Genomic DNA, 21,679 nt, shown 5'->3' on the forward strand with positions numbered 1-21,679 from the left:
GCTGCTCTGTCAAACAGCCAAAGTTTTGGTTTTTAGCCTTTTTTTTTTTTTTCCTTGCCCTGGGAGCACAGAAATCCCTCAACATTCTAAAATGAAAAGAAGAGCTTCCTTCCCATTTTAAGGAAAGCTGAAACCTGTTAGACAGCAGCCAAGGAAGTTTCAGCCCCAGGAATTAAAATCTAGAAAATGATAAGCAGGATTGTGTTTTGATTTAAGGAGATCCTGTCAGGAAACTGTAAATTAAAGCTGGCTTTGCTCTTTCTATTAGATAACAGTAAAAATTGTGTGCCATATATGTGCTCTCACCTGCTTCTTCTCCCTCAGACAAAGCATTTAAAATCATTTCTTATGAAGAAACATTCTGAAAGAGAGAATGCTTTATTATTACTATATATTATTCATATAATGACAACACCCAGACTTTTCTCAGCACTGAGCAGAAAGAGAGAAGATAAAGCCTCTGGCCCAAAGAGACTTTGAAATAAATGGAAATAAGGTTTGGATCTGCCTCCGTGTGTGTGTGTGTGCATGGAAAGTTTTTAAGTACTACTGAAGAAAGTGTGGGGGAAAAATTGAATTATACATCAGCTTCTTCACCACCAGGAAAAAAAAAATGGGCAAGTCTCCACACTCTTGATAGCATTTTAATAATTTACAACCTCAAATTTCACCCCGGGAGTGACTTTCAGGAGGGGGAAGGAATCCTGTGGCTGTAAACACAGCTGGAAGGGAATGGAAAATCATGGGATCTTCTGTCCAGGGAAAAGGGATGCCAGGGGAAGAGAGGGAAAGGCTTGTGTTGGGGGGGAAGATGGGAGTTCTCAATGGGAACCCTCCCTGGGGACCTTGGGGGGCACAGTAGGTATGGGGCAGAGCTTTTACACTGCAGCCCTTGGCAGTGCTTGGAGTAAATCCTCATTCCATCCTCACCTTCTCCAAACGCACTGGGCTGGTGGAAGGTGTCCCTCTGGTGGGGTGTGTTGCAGCATTTCTGAGAGAGAGAGGGCATGATTTATGTCTGGAATGAGATTTGAGCTACTCCAGTCTGTGGGAATCCAGGGCTTCCCTCTGGCTGCCCTGGCAGGTCTGGGACCCTGGCAGGGGTCAGGAACCCCCCTGGACAGAGCCCCAAGAGACACTGTCTGTGATCTCTGTCCATGGAAAAGAGTTTTCAATCTTACAGGATGAATTACAAGCTCTGAGTGTTTGATATGAGTAATAATTAAGTGTGGCACGGGTGCAAAAGTTAAATTTTAGGATTCTAGATTAAAGGTCCAAAAGGGACAAGATGGAGGAAATTGGGTGTGTCTTGTCCTTTTTCTCCTTCTTCATGCCCTTCATGTTTCACTGCAGTGTTGGCATTTTTCTGTTGGTTCAGGCTGGGGACACACTGTCCAACGTAGGTGACAGATATTGGCACATTATTGTAAATACAGCACAGGTAGTTTGTGGTATTTAATGTTTGTAACATCCCACTGAGGGCAGAGCCCCACACGCTGCCCTGCAGGACAGAGCTGCGGCAGGGCAGCAGAACATGTTAGAGATAAACAGAATAAACAACCTTGAAACCAGCACAGACCAATTATGGCTTCTGCTTTGGCAACGGGGCAGAAAGACAGAGACTTTTACAATCTCGGAATCATCAATAACACAGATTCTGACACCAGTTTAGGCCTCAGATTTGGGCCTTCTGAGGCCTTCCGAGCCTGTGACGCAGTTAGAAATTAAGAGTTTGCGGCGCAGTTAGAAATTTATTAAGGTGTGATGGGGAGCACTGGGCTGTCTGGGTGTGAAGTAGTTTAGGTTTATAGTGTGAGGTTTAGTCCACCTTAAGACAAAGACAAACAATGTTAGCTTGCCAATGAGAGTGCCTTTGTAAACTGTAAACCATATAGAAGTGTATATAAACTGCCATCTTCTCACTAATAAAGGGAGAACGTTTGATTAACCATATTGGTTCAACATGCGTTTGTCCTGTCCAGCTTTCCTGTCTTATGAGGACCCTGGCTTCGGGGCTGAGATGGCCTTAAGGTCCCTTCCCAGCCAAGCCATCCTGGGATTCTGTGAAAACAGGCAAACTCTTCCCTGCTTCCCCTTGGGGAGTTTTTCCCTGTGCAAAGCACCAGCACTTCACACCCTCTGGTGAGCTCCACTGTCCTCAGCACAGCAGAAGCACCACCAGCACAGCAGTGCAGCCAGGAACACCTGTCCAAGCAGCATTTCATGCACCCACAAGGCCTGGATGTCCCAAAACTGCTGGTGGAAGCCACAGCTGGAGGGCATTGAGTGGCAGGAGTGTGTCTGTCCATCCCATGGCTGGTGCCTGATCTCCCAGGGGCTGCAGCACAAGAAGGAGGCACAGTCCAGGATTCCTGAGAGGTCCAGGAGGAGTTGTGGATGAACACCAAGAGCACAGGGATGTTAGAGTGCATGTGGAGGGCTGTGCTCCATCCCAGACCTGCCTCACCTCCACCAGCTCCGTGCTGGGCTGTGGCAAGCACATTTCTCTCCCTCTCAGGATTTTTCATGAAGGTGCACACAGAGAAATGAAAGAGAAAACAATTTCTATTTCTGCTCCTTGCTTTTCCTATGTGGAATGTGTTTGGAGAATTGTTTACCTGGAGTGAGTGCTTGATTGGATTCTGGTGAGGATTGTTTGGGCCTGATGGCCAATCCAACCGACCTGGGGCTGAACTCTCAGAGAGGGTCACGAGTTGAGTTAGAGTCAGAGAAAATAGTATGTAGTTTTAGTATCCTCTTTTTATATAGTATATTAATGTATTTTAGCATAATTATAATAAAGAAATAATTCAGCCTTCTGAATTGAGTCAGACATTGTCATTTCTTCCCATTGGGCTCACCTGCATTTACAATACTGGGCCACCTGGGCACAGAGCCTGGCACTGGGAATTCCAGAGCAGCCCTGCCCAGCGGGTGGAGTGGGATCAGTGCCCAACCAAGGGCTCCCAGGGCGGGCAGTGCTGAGGGACCAGCAGCTGGAAGGGCCCAGAAATGTGGGGATCGTGGCTTTCCCACATGGCTGGGAAGTCTGGAGTCAGCAGGGAAAAACGGTGCCAAAATTGTGCCCGGCACCCCTGAGCTCCCCCCGGGCCCGCCTGCAGCGCCAGCACCAGGGACAGGGACAGCAGCCCTGGGGAACCTCTCCGGGATGATTGTTCCCTGGTTTTTGCTGTTCCCAAGCTGCTTTTGTGTGAATTCCTTCAGGGCAGGATTTGCATTTCTATTTCCCAGGGAGTTGCTGTGCACAGGAGTGGTGCAGTAAAACCTCTCCCTGTTTCTCACCACCTCCACTGCCTCTGCTGCTGGGTGCTTTCCTCAGAGAGGACTTCCAGAGGCATCAAGGGACCCAGCAGGGTTTGGGCACCCAGCTGCTGGCACAGCCAGGGCACAGGGACACCAAAAGATGACTGAACTGAGACATTGTCTTGCCTTGATCAGCTTCAAGAGGCCAGCCAGATCTCCCACATCTCCCAAAATCATTCCCTTGGAGGGCAGGCAGAGTGTGTTCCTGCTCAGAGAAGGCTTTCCTTTTATATAATCCCTCCTCCAAAAGCCACTTTGGCAGCAGGAGGAGGAAGTGGGGCCTTTGCTCTCCTTTGATTCCATTAAAATGGAATTTTTAGCATTGATATGGAAAGAGGTCACACTAAAAACTCTCTGTCCTTGGCACCTCCTCCTGCCTGCTCCTGGAGCATCCCTGGGGTGTTTCCAGCACACAGGAGGCTGCACAGGTCCTTGTCTGGTGAAACCCATTGTCCCACAATTTGTTTTCCCAAGGAGGCCATGAAAAAGCTTCCCTTGGACAAGGTTCCCAGGGCAAGCTCAGCTTTGGGGCTACCAAAACCCAAGAACCTGGTTAAAAAAAAAAAAAAAATCAATCAGGGTCCAAATAATTCACTAGTGACATGAATTACTTCATTAACAGCATCCCTCGGAGTGGTGCTGGCTGTTCTGCCCTGCTTTTGGCTGCATCCATGGCAAAGGAACTTTGGACAGGCTGTGGGTCCCTCCTGCTCATCCCTGCTCCACCCAGCTCGGGATGTCCAGGCTCTGGAAGCCACTAGATGTCAGGGTTACTCCGTGCAGCCGTGACACCTGCCAGATGTGGCACAGCTGGCTTGACCTGGAGGTCCCCTGTGTGTCCCCCAGGGCAGGCCAGGGCCAAGCACAGCCTGTGTCGTGCCAGGAATCAGAGGAAAAGCCAGGAGAAAATGGGATGGAGGCTTTATCCCTGCAGACTCTTCACTGTGTCCCTGTGGAATGACAGCCACGGGTTGGTTTGTCCAGGGAATTTCTGACTTTGCAGCGAAAACCTGTCCCCAGAGCCATGGGTGTCTTCAAAACTGGGTGTTGGTGGTTACCCAGCCAGAAATGTGCATGGACAGCATGAGTGGGTTTGGAATTCCTGCTGGACACAGGTCAAGAATGAATCCCCCACACCTGCACTGACCATGAGTGTGACCAGCAGTGACCCCTATCCCAACTGGAAACACATATTGATCCAATATAATTTAGCTTTTACCATCACCCTCTTCTTTAAAACCCTTAGCACCCAGATGTTGGTTGGAAAAAAAGTGGGAAACAGTTCTGACTTTTACAGAAAGTGTGAAAAGGTTCAGATTTTACACACCCCAATATTTTCTTTAGATTAAAAAATATTCAGTTGAAACTGCCCAATTTTCTGAAGCATGCCAGTTGTTTATTGTATTTATTCTAACATTGAATGCTGAGTTCACATTAGAGATAAGAATTGTTAACAACTCATTTTAATATATAAGGAATTGAAGGAAGTTATTTCATTATAAATAGGGGAATGTGGCAGCTTAAATAAGAATTAAGAAGGGGAAAGGTATTCCTACTGCCACAGGGCTGGGTTAAATGGGATATTGGGAAAGAATTCCTCCCTGTGGGGGTGGTGAGGCGCTGGCACAATTTGCCACAGCAGCTGTGGCTGCTTCATCCCTGGAAGTGTCCCAGGCTGGACATTGGGGCTTGGAGCAGCCTGGGACAGTGGAAGGTGTCCCTGCCCATGGCAGGGGTGGGACTGGATGAACTTTAAGGTCCCTTCCATCCCAAACCATGCTGGGACTCTAAGAAAGATCAGAAGTGGGGGGCTCTGAGCACTGGCAGATCAGATGCTCAGCAGGTTGGTGGCTTTGTTTCTCCCCAGATATTTTAGAAAGTGGTCCAAGCCTTTCTGTCTTTCCTGCCCCACCTGAAGGCTCATTGTGGTCTATGGGATAAAGCAGCAAACCTGGGAGATGCAGCTCTGTGTCCTTCCCAACCCCTTCCAGCCAGAGCTGTAACTGTGGCCTTCTGTCCATCTAATCCCTGAGCTTTTTCCATTGCTCCCATTCTTGGGCTGAACAACTTTCCATGGTGACAAGTCCCACTAACTAATTATGCTCTACATGAACATTTATTTTCCTTTATCAGTGTGAATTTTCTGCCTTTATGGGAAAGCAGGTTATTTATTAGGAGAAAAAAAAAAATAACTCAATGGCTTTTTATAGTTAGAGCTTCTCAAATCCCCTTCTCAGAGGAAAAATCAACAATTACAGCTGGCTCTGGGTTCCATCACCACTTAGGCATGATGGATCTGCAATTCCATAGTTTTCATTAGAGCAAATAGGCACCCAAGTCCATCAATAAACCATATGATGTGCAAGGATACTGATAACAGCAGCCTATTAGATTCATTAGTGCTAATCAGGAGGAAGGCATCGATGGCAGCTCGTTGATAATGCTCACTTAAAGAAGTGCTTTTCAGGGTGAATGATTTCAGTGATGTGGGAGCACTGGAAAGGCTCTGGAAGCAAATGTCAAACCTGCCTCACTCCCTGGAAAAGAAGGGAAAAACCTGCAGATGAGATCATACAATGAACATTTTAATCAGTTACAATGGCGCACAAGGGCAGGCAGCAGGTGAGGAACAGAGAAGAGGGAAGGGTGAGGGGAGGATTTCCAGCGGGAATGTGTTGGACACTGGCTTGAACCACACAAGTTGGGAGTGTTGGGAATGCAGCCAGACGTGGAGGGCAGCCCAGGATCTCCTGGCACGCAAAGGAAAGGGGAGATCAGAAAAGCAATCATGCTATGGATGGGGTGAGGTTTCTTCAGAAGGGATCCAAGCCAACAAATTCATTGTCATCTTAGAATCCTAAAACTTGGTGAACTTATTATAGCTGCTGAGGTGGTCACAGGAAATAACTGTGGTGACAAACCATTAGAAAATCATTTGGAAGCAGAGGGGAAGAAAGTAAGTGTGGATCTCTCTCAATTCATGTGGGCAAATCCAGGAAATTTGGTAGAAACTTGCTGGAAAATTTGGGGCCCTGAAAGTTTAGGAGGCAGTCTGGAAGTGGCTGGTCTATAACAGGGAAAATATGCTGCAAAAAATCCCAGCTATGGGAGGGTGACTAAACATATTAGCAGCAAGATGGAAACCTTCCCAAAAGGAGAAAGGAGCAGGAAGGATGAAAAGAAGGTTGATCATCCAAAAAAGATCTGGAACAAAAGTTGTGAAATGTCAGGAGAGAATGAAAACTGAGAAATTCAAACTTCACTGGAACTGGAAAAATATATTAAAACCTCCAACAAAAGGCTGTCCCTGGAGCCTTTTCCCTTCCTTGTTCTTCCCTTGTGTAGCTGAAGATTGCAGCTAATCCAGGAAGGCCCAGACTGAAAATGAATTTGTTCCTAGGGATTGTGCTGGAGGCTGGGATGGAGGCAGAGTGGAGCTGCAGGAGCAGAACAGAGCTGGATGAAGAATAAAAATAATGGGGCACTCAGGCTGGTGGGATGAGGGCAGGAGAGGGGGGTCAGACAGTGGGAATTGTCTCCATCTTGACTCCTGAGATCCCTCCCGTGGCTTTGCAGGTCTGGCAAGGGATGGTGGGAATATCACCCAATGGAAGAGCGAAGGCAGGGCCTGAGAGCAGGGAAGAGAAAAGCAGGGATAGCAGCAGATGAGATACTCTTGAGTCTGCTCCTGCAGACACTGCAACCAGTCTGGAATGAAAAACTGAAGATTTTGAAGAAACTTGTGGAAAATGGGGAAAACCCCCAAGCTGTCATGGCTTCTCAGCAAGGTGGGCACTGGTGAAAGCACATGGAGATTACTGACAAGGAAGGAGATTCTTCCAAAATAATGAGGAAAGGCTGGGAGAACTGGGATTGTTCAGCTTGGAGAAGAAAAGCTCCAGGTGATCTCATTGTGGCCTTCCAGTACCTGAAGGAGCTGACAAGCAATGTGGAGAGACACTCTTTCCAAGGGATGGAGTGACTGGACAAGGGACAATGGTTTCCCAGTGCCAGAGGGGAGGGTTAGGTGGGTTATTGGAAAGAAATTCTTCCCTGTGAGGGTGGTGAGGCCTCTGGGAGGTTGCCCAGAGAAGCTGTGGCTGCCCCTGGATCCCTGGAAGTGTCCAAGGCCAGGTTGGACAGGGCTTGGAGCAACCTGACACAGTGGGAGGTGTCCCTGCCCATGGCAGGGGAGGGACTGGATGGACTTTAAATTCTCTTCCCACCCAAACCCTCCAGGGATTCTATGAACACTCCCAAGCTCACTGATGACCCTCTGTGAATGATGATCCTCACTGGGCAGCCACAACCACCCCTGCTCCTGCTCAGTGCTCCCAGCTCTCCCTTTTTAGGGACAGCTTGTTGTATCCAGCAGAGATCAGCCACCAGCCTGGGACTCCCAGCAGGCACTGGCCTTTGGTTTCTCTGCCTAATGCACGAAGGAACTTTGGTGTCTCCTCTGGGGCATCACCTTTCCTGCCAGCACAGGGCTGAAAATCAGAGCAGGACTTCATTTGTAGCATCTCAGATGGACCAAAGGAGTCTTTCCCTTCAGCTTTGACACCGCCACGGCCCCTGGCAGGAGCTCAGAGTCTGGCACAGCCTCATGCATCCCTCTGGAAGTCTCTCTGTTTCTCCATCCTGCAGATCCCAGCCTGGCTTTGCCGTGCTCTGTGTGTTCCTGTGTCTCTGTACCATGGTGGTTTGATCCTGCATCCATTGGTCTCATCCCAATGGGAAGGACAGATGCTGGCAGAGGGGAAGCATGGGATCCAAAAGCCCACAGAACTGCAGGATTTTCCCCATGCTCTGGACAAATATTGACTGAGGCTGGCTTCAGCAGCCTCTCCCCCATCATGGATGCTCCAACACAGAACACAAACGGTGACAAACCAGAGCAATTACTCCCCATGCTCCAAATCATCCCATTTCCCTCCCCCTGGTATTGATTTTGGAAACACTGTTTGAAAAGAGAAAAAGCAAAAAAAAAAACCCTTCATGGACTGTAATACCTAAATGGAAATTTAATCCCTGCTCCGTCCACCATCCCCTGGCTGCATTTGTTTTCCAGGCACATTTGGATTGTTTTGCTTACTGCTGACTGTGTTTATGATTATTTTAATAGAGAGTGTTGCACGATACATTTTGTATGAAGGTCACTGCTTCGATATTCTCGATTGGAGCCGCACGGATTCCTAATGAATTCACACCACCTCTTGCAGGGTTCTCTCCATTTCCAATGGGGCTCCCGCTGCAATCCCACATTAGCCATGTGCTGGACACATCCCATTCTCTGCTGTTGGATTTAGCTGAGTGGGAAGGGCACTGGGAAGTTGCTGATGCCAATTGTTTCAGCCAGGGGTTAATGCACTGCCCATAAACACAGCCAGCATCCAGCAGCCCAAAACCCGAGAAATGGAACATTTCAGAAATTCTTATGCGTGCCCCAGGCATTTCCCTCATTGTGGTGCCAAGCTCAGAATGAGCTCTGAGGCAGCGGTTCTCACTCGCTGAGAATTTGCCTTCCCAAAGTGTCCATTTCTCCCCAAGTATCGCCCCCAGCCTGCCGGAATCATCGATATTTGCAGTTCTGGCGTGCTGAGCCGTGAGCGCCGTTTGGAGCGCTCCATGAATCCCTGATGCTCCCCACGTTCCCTCCCTCCCTGGAGCAACCTTTCCCCTGCTCCATATTCATGAGACAAGACTTGTTTTGTCTTCCTGACTGGCTGGCATCTGGTCCCAGAGAGGAATTCTGGAAGGAATTCTGCTCGGCAGAAATATTCTGTGTACTGAAATAAGGGGCTACATCCGCTTGCATTCACTGGATAAGGTGTGATCCATGTGGCAACAGGACTTTCCTAGCTGTGAGAATGAGGATTGGTAAATAGGGAATCCAGCCTGCCTCCATGGCAGTTTTAGTGGGTCTGGGGAGGCCCTGGACCAAGCAGGGAGAGGGAAAAAGGCTGTACCAGCATCATCACCACTGTGGGCCATGGCAGATTAGAGATGTTCGGGTGAAGGATCTATTCCAGTGTGCATTGAGTTCAAAGCCAGGTAACATTCCCCACAAACTCCAGCTCAAGGGTTTTGTTGTCTATGGGCAGAATCATTAAGGTTGGAAAAGCACTCCAAGACTGAGTCCAACCATTTCTGCAGCACTTGCAAGGCCACCACTGACCCATGTCCCCAAGTGCCACATCCACATCTTTTAAATCCCTCCACGGACATGACTCCCCCAGAGCCTTGGGCAGCTGTTCCAGTGTCTGACCACCCTTTTAGTGAAGAAATTTTCCCCAATATCCAACCTAAACCAGAGGTGGAGCAACTGGAGGCCCTAGTTTCTCTGCATTCATGGATTTTTCCTCCCTGACCCAAGTGGAATCTCAGCAGTCACCATATCCTTTGGCACGAACAGCATCCAGGGAATGGATGAAACCCATCCTCTCCTGTTTGCTGAGCCACTCTCTGTTCACGTCCTTTCTGATCCTCTTGTTTTGTACAGGAGGAAAGAATTATCCAGGAATACTGATGGATTTGTAGCCCAGGTTGATGTAGAAAGCTCTGCTCCATTTTCCTGCTCCTTACGCCAGGCACGGGATGGGAAAGGCCCCAGTGGTCTCACTGGTGTGTTCAGGTGTGCTCAGCTCTGAGCCCTGTTTGAAACAGCTGCATCCAAGCTGCCTTTGGACACTTTGGAATGCTTTCAAATCCTTCTTTCTCTATGGGAAGTGGCCATTGAAGAGCTCTGGGCTTGGTTCCCATCTCCTGGTTGTGATTAAATTCTCAGCAGCTCAGCCTTGGCAGAGGGAGGGATCCCTCCAGCTCTCCCCCCAGCTAGGTTTGGGCTGGGATGGTCTGGGATTCATTAGCACGAGGCAAAAAAAATCACAGATAATAAAAACAACACAGCTCTAATGATCTTTTTTATGCAGTCTGGCTTCTATTCCAACAAAACACAGGCAGAACCCTCTTTCCAAGAGTTCCTGGAGAACAGACAGACGCAAATGCCTGACTCCAGTGTGCTTTCATCTCCCACCGTCAGGAGACACCACATTTATCTCTGCCTTCATCATCTTTTATTCCCACCACCTGCTGTGAGCTGGAGCCATACCTGGACAGAATTTTTGCCTGTTTAGTAATCTTTGCCTCTTCTGCTGTTGTGTCCCAGAGCTCTGGGAGTGTTCCATGGGTCATTTTCTCCAGGAAGTGTTTTCTCATTTAAACACTCAGCCATGCGGCCTCTGGAATGTCCGTGGGCATTACAAACAAAGGGAAAAGGATCTGGAAAAACAAACCCGGATCTATCTCAACCATCCAACAGTTTGTTCTTCTTTGCAAGGCAATTTTGAAGGTTGGCAGGAATCAGTGGTCCTTCCCTGTCCCAGGGAGATGGACATAGCTCCAACCTGGAAGGAGAAGCCATTCCAAAGACTATCCAGAAACTCTGGCTGCCTAAGCTGGTACTTCCTAATTTCCTTAGTGAATAGTTCAGTACTTAGACTGAAAACTTATCTGGCACATGGCCCTAATCCATCACATTTGGGCAGGGTGGGGAGAAGTGGAGGCCAGCAGTCAGAGAGGTCCCTCCTGCTTTTGGAATCCCATCCAGGAGGCAGAAGAGGCCTCACTTGTCAGCCTTGCCAGCCTCAGCAACTCACCCTCCTCTAGAATGAAATCATAAATTGTCCAGACTTCTTCAACTTTCTGAGCTCCCTGGATTAGGAGCTGTCACCACCTGGAATTTAACCCTTCACACCCAGACTGGGAGGTGAAGCCTGGTGCTGAGGACAGACATATTGCAGCTCCAAGTCATTCCCAATGAGACTCAGGGGACAAAGGGATCCAGCTGCAGCAGCACAGGCTGGAAATCAAGGCAGATGTTGCCAAGGAGCTCCTGGGGAAGCAGCAAACAGGGCTGTGGACAACCCTGAAAGTGAACCAGACCATTCTCCACCCCCCTTCCACAGGCAGAGCTGGGATCTGTAGCCTGAGAGCTGGGAGTCACAGAGTGGAGACATCAAGGTTGACCCTTCGTGTGCTCCAGCTCCTCCTCAACTCCCCACCTCCCAAAATCATGTGCAGTCCTTGGTGTGCTTGGGCAGGGCTGGGGAGCATCTCCTGGGTGTTGTGTCAGGTCTGGATCATGGCTGCTTTAAGCCCAACAAGAAGTAGGGAACAGGTACAACAAATCTGCTCCCAAAGCATCCAGGTCTGGAAAATCCCTCCATGACCAGAAGCTTTAGGAACCCAGCTGAGCTCCAGGTGAAAAGTGGCATTCATTAAATTGGGCAGGCACAGGGTGCTTGTTCAGGGCTTTTCTCTTACATGCCATTCATTAAAATATATGTTGATAACATCCTTCTCTCTCCTGTCCTTTGCTGTAATAGATATATTCTGTGTTTAGGGTGGAAATATTTGCCATAATTCATATTTTGGCTTGATGTAGATATCTAGATGACCTTTAGCAGCCTGTGATATATAGAAAAGCTGATTACATGTTCCTTGATTTCATAGGAGGGATCAATATAAACAAAATTAGGAAAAAAAGTAGTGTTTCATTCATTTAAACAAATCCTGACAATGGTTTCTTTGAGAAACTCAGACCTCCAGCACTCAGAACAAGGATTTGAAAGCTGGCAGGGAGTCACAAATGTGGAAAACTTCTGCCCAGACTTGTCCAATCCATAAACTCTGGGGATATTCCTGCAGATGGGCTCCATGCTCAGCTGCACAGAAGGAGCTGAGGCCCCTGAAAGCCCCAGAGAGGCAGGAGCTGCTCTTGCAGCCCTGGCTGGAGGTTGTTTTAAGCCTCTCCAAGGCACTGCATTCCTTGCAATGCTCTTCCTGTGCTGGAATAGCTCTGCCTGGCTTCCACCAGCAGCACTTTCCACGATAACTCAGGTCTGGGTGCCAAACCCTGGAGGAAATGTGACCCCAGCTGAAGGGCTGGGGAGCAAAGGAGGAAAGGGTTATGGTTAGGGTGGGTTTGTCCTCCACTTCCAGATCCCACAGACCCACTTGGACTGTGGATTTCAACCCTGGGACAGGAATGGGCAGGGATTTGCACCTGAGTTTCTGTCACATAATTGTCTGAACGTCCTTGTCTTCATCTGAGCCAGTCCAGTGTTGTGTCTGTGCACACGGGTCAAGCTCAGCCTTCCTGCTGCAGGTAGGATTAGGAGAGAGGCTGCTTTCCCTCTGGGAATGCTCTGCCAGCTGGCACTGGAATTGTTTGCTGTCTTCTGCAGGCTGACGCAGTCTGAGGGATCACACGCTGCATTATGAACACATCCCAGTTCATCTCCTGCAGGAAATGCACTCTCCCAGGTCCCCTCCTGAGGCAGATTTCAATGTGACTTCCTTCCCAGCCTGTGGAGGCTGAGCCAAAGCAGCTCCAGGTCACTGGAGCTTCAGGAGAAAGACCAAACCAGGCTGTGATGCTGCAAGGGCCCCGTGACACCACTGAAATAATCAGCTGCAGACCCCTCTGTGAGGATAAAAATGCTGCTCCAGCCCTTCTCGTGTGCCTACAGCCACAGAGGAGCGTGGCAGAGCAGGAATCTGCAGTAGGGATGATTATCCCTCTGCTGGGGAGAGCAGCTGTGCTCCCACCGCCAGCTACACTCGCTCCTGTTTCCACAGAAAAAGCCAGAGATTTTCCCTTTTGTTTGGTTTCCCTGGAATATAAATGTATTTGTTCCATGTCCCGAAGACTCCAGAGTTTGTGGATGCACCTGCAAACACCTGAGGGGCTGCTCTGACTTGCCAGTGGTTTATGGATGACTCCAGGACTGAGCTCAGTCCTCCTCCATCCCTGACAGTGGCAGAGGAGGTAAATCCATGGAGTAGGAGCCTCTCCCTGCTCCTGCTTCTTCCTGCCAGTTGCTGTGAGGAGTGGAGAGCAGAAGACTGGTCAGTGAAACTGTATTTTACAGTCAGAAGTGAATCCTCAGGGAGCACTTAGGAGTCAGGGAACGTCACCACCACAGATCCTTTCCTTATCCACCCTCTCCAGGTGTCCTGGGCTGGGAGCAGCTCACAGAGCTTTCCTAGCTGATTTGAATAGATTTGATCCTTGATTTGGACACATCTGATATGCCTCAGAAGAGCATTTCCAAGCAGGTATTCACAAATCAGATCTCTGTTCCTGATGCACAACTCTCTCATGCTCATTAAAAAAGCACTTTTATTCCCAACAGGTAAAAAATAAAAGCAGAGAAATGAGACATTTGGAGATGTTTTCCCTAAAAGAGCTTTTAATCCAAAAGGGAGAGAAATGCATCCTGTTTTGAAAATAAGGGGAAACACATTAAAGACTTGAACAAACTGTTTTGATTTAGTGCTAATTAGTAAAATGCATGAAGGAAAACATTAACTTGAAGTCAGAACTAACTGATTTTTAAGTCTGGGATCACTCTGAACTTCTGTTTGTCTCATCCTGGTCATTACAGCAGGAAGAAGACCCACTCAGATATAGAACAATTATATTTTCAGGTTGTCCCTGGTAATGGAGAGGAGATTTATTATCCCTGACATATCCCTGGTAGGAGACTTTGCCAGGTGGAGCAGCCTCTCTCAGCTGGGATGGACAATTTTCCTCATTAGTTCCCCCATTTCTCCAAGGTCTCCATGCCACTGCACACCTCTCTTTGCATTTTCCCCCAGAACTGTAAGGAAAGGCTGGTTCCAGGCTGCAGGAGCCACCTGCATCACCCCCCTGAAGGAGTGCAGGATGGGAGCTGGAAGCGACAACATGCAAAGGAATTTCTGGTGAGAATAAGAGGATCATCTTTTATCTAATACAGATTAAAAGGTGCTGATCTGGCCCCAAAACAGCAGAGGGTTCTCCCTGGAGCAGCTCCTCCTTCACATTTATTTGTCAAACACACCGGAGGAAGAAGCAGGTCAGGCCGCTGTGACATGAGGGGACTCTGGGGAGCATTGCAGAGGGCAGGGAGGTGGTGGCACTCCCAAATCCACAGGGAATGCCCATCTTCTGCAGTTATTTCTGGAAAAAGAGGTACCACAAACCCTGGCAGCACCACACAGCGCCCCTGCTATCCCATCATGCCCCAGAAAATCTCCAGAGTTTCAGAGAATCACAGAATCACAGAATGCTTTGGGTTCAAGGGACCTTAAAAATGATTCAGCCCCAGCCCCTGCCATGGGCAGGGACACCTTCCACTGTCCCAGGTTGCTCCAAGCCCTGTTTAACCTGGCCTTGGGTATTTCCAGGGATTCAGCCACAGCTTCTCTGGGCACCCTGTGCCAGGGACACAAGAAAGATTTTTTTTTTCCCCAATATCCCACCTAATTCTGCTCTCTTTCAGTTTGAAGCCACTCCCTCTTATCCTATCGCTACAGTCCCTGATGGAAATTTAAAAATTCTGCAATTCTGACCCAAGCCTGGTGCCTGAGGTTGATGGAGCAGCTCCAGCTCTGCCTGCCCAGCACAGGGAGCTTTACCTTTACCTGTCCCCCCAAGGACACACGGTTCAGATCTCCCCAAGGATCCCTCCCTGTCACTCAGCTGGAAAGTCTGGCAGTATCCCCATGGCATCCCTGGCTGGTTGCATTCTCTGTGGGTGCAGCTAAACTTGCCAAATCCTCGCTGCTCCTGCTTTAGGGCCCACATGTGCTGTTTTGCCTGAAGGTACAGAGCACATAATCAGCTGAAATCAGTGTTTGCAGGCAGTGCTGGGCTGTTTCCATGAAAGCTCCTTGTTGCCATGAAACCCCACATTTTGGGTTGTTAGGAGTGTAAATATGGGAGTAGACTCCTATTTCATATCCCACACTTCAGCTGGAATGATTTGCCATCATTTCAATTAAATCCATTAAAAGAAAACCCATGCCAGTCGTGTTTCGTTACAAAACATCACCAGTGAGAACAGAAGGATACAGGAAATCAAAATCTATCATTATTTCCTCAGGAATAACAAATCCAACAAGTGAGAGGGGCAGACTGGATGATCATTAAGGTCCCTTCCAACATAAACCATCTGAAGATTTAATGAAGTTTATCACTAACTTCTGTCACGTGGCTTTAGGGGAGATTGTGCAGACTCCTGGAAATGCCAGGTTTTGGTGCGGTTTTTTTGGGAATACTCATGCCAAGCACCTCAAAAGTTATTTTTAGAATTTTATTTCTACAAATAAGTTTTGAAAGTTATTTGTAAAATTTTAAAAGTGCATGAAATATCGGGATGGCCCACTGAGGATGGCAGAGTCTTTAGAGGAGTTCATAATCTCCTTGCACCCCCACCTTGGCCTCTCACCTGGGTTCCCTGGACAACCACCTTCTTCACCTCCTGCCAACATCATCATCCTCTCCCCTGAAGGACCCTGAAGGTCCCACCTCTCCCCATTTCAAGGAGGCTTGCTCAGGTTTTTGCTAAATTTGAACATTCACAAGCCTTGTTCATATTATTTGCTGCAGATTCTGGCCCAGATCCCAGATCCCAGAACTGGTAGTTTTTTATGCAGTGCTCTGTAGACAAGGGTTGGTGGAGTTATCCCTTCAATCCCAACTCAGTTTTGAGGGATCAGGGGTTGGGAATGAGGCAGAGCTGGAACTTGGCCCAGCTTTGAGCTGACCTGGGGTATTCTTCAGGCATAAAAGGACCTTGTGGGGGTGGCTCCAGCTGCCCAAGGAGATGGCCAGGGTCATTCAAAGGAGCATCCACCTCAGGGCTGCTGAAAGTCACTTGATGGCACCCTGTAATTCCTCTGTCTTATTTTCCAATCCTGTGTGGCCATCCCAGATAGATTCAGATACCTCCAACAGCACTGGGACACGTGGTTTAGGGTGGAATGTCAGGGAATCATGGAATGGTTTGGGTTGGAAGGAACCTTAAAGGCCAACTAGCTCCAACCCCTACCATGGACAAGGACACCTTCCACTAGAGGATTTGGAAGGCCAGAGGAGTTCTTCCATGTGCTCTTTCCACACATGGAAAGACATGGAAAACCGAATATCCAGAGATATTCACAGCTGGCTTTAACTGGAACCTTGTGCCCGGGAGATCCTGAGGCATTGCTGCAGAAGTTTTCCTCTCTGGCTGTCCTTTCCTTGCCCACCTTCCTGAAAGAATTCTGGCTCCACACACTCCTGAGTCATTGAAATCCAGGCAAAGGCATTTCCCAGGATGGGATGGGGGGAAGGACTGCGCTGGGTGCTGGAGCGTTTGTGCCGTGGCTCGGAGCCAAAGGCAATTAGCAGCCGACATGAATCTCTGCTGCTCGCCACTCAGCCATGTGCAAATGGCACTTCTCGTCCTGTGGGTTAAGGAATGGCAGTTTAGGCTGTCAAGCCGTGCTCAAGTTTGCTGATTGAAGGGGTTTGGGGCCGCGCTATTACAAAAATGATGTTTGAAGAAAATGCTCTTAATCCCTGTTTTATGAGGCACGCGCTGGAAAAAGGCGAAGCCATTTCTTCCTGGAGAAGTAGCAGAATCAGCAGCCAGCGACAGGAACACATTTGTCCCCTCCAGTCTGAGCAAAGTCAAAGTGGAAACTACAAACAAAGGTGTTTATGAACTTCTGAGGGCTCCTGTGAATGATCTCAGGCTTCCACCAGGGCTGGAATAACAGTTCAGTGGGGTTTGTTTTCCCTCCTGCTGCATCCCCATTTCGTTCCCTCTCAGTCTTCCTTTCTCCCCTTTTTAACCCAGGGATGTGGCTTTATGCTGTCATTTGTCCAAGGCTGTTGGCTGTTGGAGAAGCCGTGTCCTGTGGTGAGGGACAGAGGAGGGGCCAGGGATCAGAGGCATCTGCACCCCCAAAACCATGCCTGAGCTTGCTTTAATTGTGGTGGGGAGAAGTTTTCTGCTGGGGCTTTTGCTTGTTTAAGGGACTCAGGCCCATGTCCCACTCCTAATGTGTTCCTAAAACACTCACACTCCTCATGACCCCTTGGCCCCAGCGCTGTGGGATGAGGGATTGGGTTGGACCCATTAAATTAACCCCAGGCAGGGCTCCAGGTACAGGGGGTTTACTTTGGCTCTCAGAGCAAGCTGCACTTGTGCTCTTTGTGCTTAGATAAAGGACTCTGTGAAATATTTTGAGGTTTCCAATCCCTCCTTCTGCTCTCTGCAGGCCTTGAACCTGTTGCTTTCCACTTTTGGGTCTTTTGCCCCCCAGGCCCAGCACCCATCCACTCAAACTCCTGTAATTCTTCGGATTTAGGAGAAATAAATGGGATGTGCCTTTCTCATCTCTGCCAGTTTTAACCTCAGCTGCTGGAAGAAAGGAGTTTCCAAAATACTAAACCTCCTGAAACACTCAGAGGTAGGAAAGAAAAAGAGACACTTTAAGTAATATCCCCATGGAGAGGGGGAAGTCAAGTTTGCAGGTCATTCGCCCCTCATCTCCTCCACCTAAAGCAATGCACATCATTCAGGCATGGCTGAGAGGCACAAAAAAAAAGTCACTTTGGAAAGAAACACATTTTTTTTCCTAAGCCATGATGATGCACAAGAGGCAAATACATCCCCAAATGCCCGGGAAAAGCAGCATGGGAAATCAGCCAGTGGGAAAGCAGAAAAAAAAATGGGCCCAGGAAATCAAACCTTTTGAAGCTTGGGGATTTTCAAGCTCCCTCCTAATTTTCTCCAGTCTTTAGAGCATGGTAATGAGCAGCAGGGAGAAATTAATCACCACCTTGGGACGCAGATAGGCCGAGGAAGAGGAGTCATTTGAGCTGGGTCTACCCCCTAAAGGTTAATTCCTACGTGTTACCTTGCTTTAATTGTTTCCCTTAGTCTGCTGATGGAGCTGCCTCACGGAAGGACATAAAACACTTCCTTCCTTCCAGGAACAAAAGCTGTTAAGAGCCGAGGTGAGAAATGAAGATGTGGCTTGGCTTTCATGGCTTCCATAAAGCTTTTTTAGCACAGGGTGGGGAATTCCAGCAGCACCCCAAAGGGTAGGCAGCAAACATCAGGATGTGTGGAAATAAAGTGATGAAAGGCACCTGACTGTGGTTCCTTCTCCTCAGCCCTGGCTGCTGAGGTGGGTTTGGGTTTATTTCTGCCCTGTTTGGGTGGCTGTAATGGGCCGGGGGTGCCCAGGAGAAAGGAGAGCTCCCACTCTGACCTGGGAACACTGAAGGGTTCCCATTTGGGGATTTTGATACTTCCACAAGCTTCTATTCAAGACTTGCATGACAAAAATACAATGATTTAAAGGAAAGGGAAAATCAAAACTAAACTGAGAGCAAAATCAACCCCGAATGTTTTTACCTCATGGAAATGAAACATTTTGATACTGTCAAAACAAACCGAGAAAGTTGAAACAATCTGTTTTGATACTTCCCAGTCGAAATCAACACGTTTCCTTCAAAATGTTTTGATTTCAGTCCGACCACATTTTCCTACGGGGGAAGAAACTGCACAGTATTCGCCTGAGACGCTTCCTCCTGGATCTGGTGCTGGATTTACCACAAAAAGCTCAGAGCAGGTCTGGAGGGACGATTAGGGAAGATTGTCAGATTGGATACTGCAAATGCATCCATTATGTCTGTATCATGATGGAAAAGGAGGAAGAGGCATCCAGTGTGTTCCAAAGGGCTAGGAGAGTGACCCTTGGGAAAACAGGATGATGGTGGTGGCATCTCAGCCTCTTTGACCTTCCCATGGGAAGAGTCCTGCACAAGCCAGAGCCACTGAACTCTGTGCAGGGATAACAGGATGAGGGGCAGAATGGTTAAAGGGCATCAGAGCAGGAATTTGTAGAGGTAAATGACTTCAAATGTAGAAAAAAGAGGAGAAGTAATCAGAAGAATTGGTCGCCAAACTGTTTTTGATCTTATGGAAAGACAAGGAAGGACTGAAGTAGGAAATGGAATTGTGATTGCAGTAATTGAATTAATTTCCCAATGAAAACACAGCCCATGCTGAGGGTGCCTGGGTTTTTAACCTCATCCCTCCTTTAGAACCAGACCACTCCTTGCGGGAGGAAAAAGCTCCCTTGGATTGGTATCTGAGGGATTGGCCTGGGGGTGACCGGTCAGGGCTGAGCCACAGACACCACCAGCCCTGTCACCAGCACCAAACCCAAACTCCACCACCAAATCCTGCAGGAGAAAGTCCCCAGGCCTCTGGTCACAGCTAAAGCCCAGCCTGAGGCTGAGGAGCAGCTCCTGCCCCCCTGTCTGTCCGCAGGCCTGAGGAGAGCTCAGCGGGCTGCGAATCCATGCGAACCCTGGGATGTGCTCCCAAAGCCCAGAGGTGTACATTCCATGCCCTGCTGCTGCCTCACGTTCACAGCCCTCCCTCCCGGCTCCCCACTCTGATCAGCCGAGAACAAAAGGCAAAGTTTCCTCTGCTTTCCTTCCAACTCCTCCTTTGGACAGAGCAGAGCCTCCTCCTCGAAATTCCTGGCAAGTGGCTGCCTGATGTTCATGGAGACAGGCGTGCACTTCATGCCCTTCCTGCTCTGTCCTTATCTCCTGATCTCCCGATGCCATAAACCAGAGAATTCCTTTTCTGAGTGCTTGGCTCACCCAGTTCCTGCAGGAAGGAGGATTCTAGTGACTATTCAACAGGCAGTAATGATGCAGCTGCTCTGGGGTCACAGATTTAAACCATCCCCTCGTGGTGCAGTCAGGAACATTATTACCTCCACAGCAAGGTCAGACCTCTTCCCTGTGTTAATTAATCAGTAAAATTAAGCAGTTTGTTCACTAATGTCGATCCCTGGAAAAGCAGGTCACTTATTAAATGAGGCAGGGAGCCAGGTGGAATCTGACATGTGCCATGGAGATCTGTCAGGACCTCTCAGGCACCATTGTGACTCTTTCAGCCTGGTATTTCCCTTCAGGGATGGGATGCAATGATGGGAAGGGGGAATTAGCCACAGCCTTGAAGATCTCATCCACACACGAGCCAAGTCTGTAGAAGGGCTCCTATGGACAGACTCTGAATCAGAGTGCAGGAGTTGCTTGAAATCATGGAAGGGTTTGGGTGGGAAGGGACCTTAAAACCATCCACTCCCACCCCCTGCCATGGGCAGGGACACATTCCACTATCCCAGGTTGCTCCAAGCCCTGTCCAACCTGGCCTTGGACACTTCCAGGGATCCAGGGGCAGCCACAGCTTCTCTGGGCACCCTGTGCCCAGGCGTCAGCACCTTCACAGGGAGGAATTCCTTCCCAGTATCCCATCTAAATCAAAATGGTGGGATTAGCTTTGGCAAGACATATCAGGGACCAGGTCTAGGAGGGAAAAACAATTTTCTTGTTGGGGCTGGGGCTCCCATGGGGCTGGGTTTCCTTGGGCTGGAAATGGGGGTCTCTAGGGAAAACTTCCACCAGGATACAGACAGTCTTTGCTGAGAGCAGAGTCTATGACAGTTTTCATCATTTCCTGAAATGGGAAAAAGAATTAAAACTCTCCTTTGGTTGGATGACTCCCTCTCTCAGCTCCATTAACTTTATTGACTCGACTCCAGGGAGTACCAAGGGAGAGAAGCTCTCCTGGAGGCACCTTAAACACCATCCAATGCCATGGGCAGGGACACCTTCCACTGTCCCAGGGGGCTCCAAGCCCTGTCCAACCTGGCCTTGTACACTTCCAGATCCCCACTACAGATCCCCACTTCAGCAGCATTTCATCTGCCACTCCAGGAGGAGCAGCCACCATTTTAACTGGACTATTACCAACACCCTGACTCCTCCGGGTGTCAGGTTTCTGACTCCATCACTAGTTTCATTTGTACTAATTACATTTTTTATTATTATTATTTTTATTTAGTTTTTATCCTAGTAAAGAGCTGTTATTCCCATTCCCATATCTTTGCCTGAGAGCCTTTTTAAAAAAATTGTGGTAATTCAGAGGGAGGGGGTTTACCTTTTCCATTTCACAGGAGGCTTTCGCCTTCCTTCACAGACTCCTGTCTTTTCAAACCAAGACAGGGACAAAACTGCCAAGTGCTGTGGAGGTGTTGATTCACAAAATAAAACTGGCATTGAGACAATAAATGACTCCATTTGTGAAGGGTCACCAGGGGATCAGCAGAGGCCTGTGGGCAGCATCTCCTCAGGACACTGTGGCTGAAAGCTCAGGTTTGCTCCATCTGGACATGCTGACCTCCAGGCCATGGGGCATAATGGAATCTCTTCAAACCCTCTTCTTCAGGCAGGAAGGAGGGAAAGGCTCTGTCTTCTCCAAACCAGGGGGCACAGAGTGGCCTTAGCACAGCTGGCACAGCCATGTGCCAACCTCCTGCACCTGCTCACTGGAGCAGCTTCCAGAGGCTGGGAGAGCCAGGGACTGGCAGCAAACTGGAGAGTGGGGTGGCAGAGCTCTCATGGGATGGCACAAGCCTGGCCCTGGGCAAGGCTTTGCTGAGCTTT

The sequence above is a fragment of the Taeniopygia guttata genome, chromosome 9 (genome assembly GCF_048771995.1).
Source record: "Taeniopygia guttata chromosome 9, bTaeGut7.mat, whole genome shotgun sequence".
NCBI lineage: Eukaryota > Metazoa > Chordata > Aves > Passeriformes > Estrildidae > Taeniopygia > Taeniopygia guttata.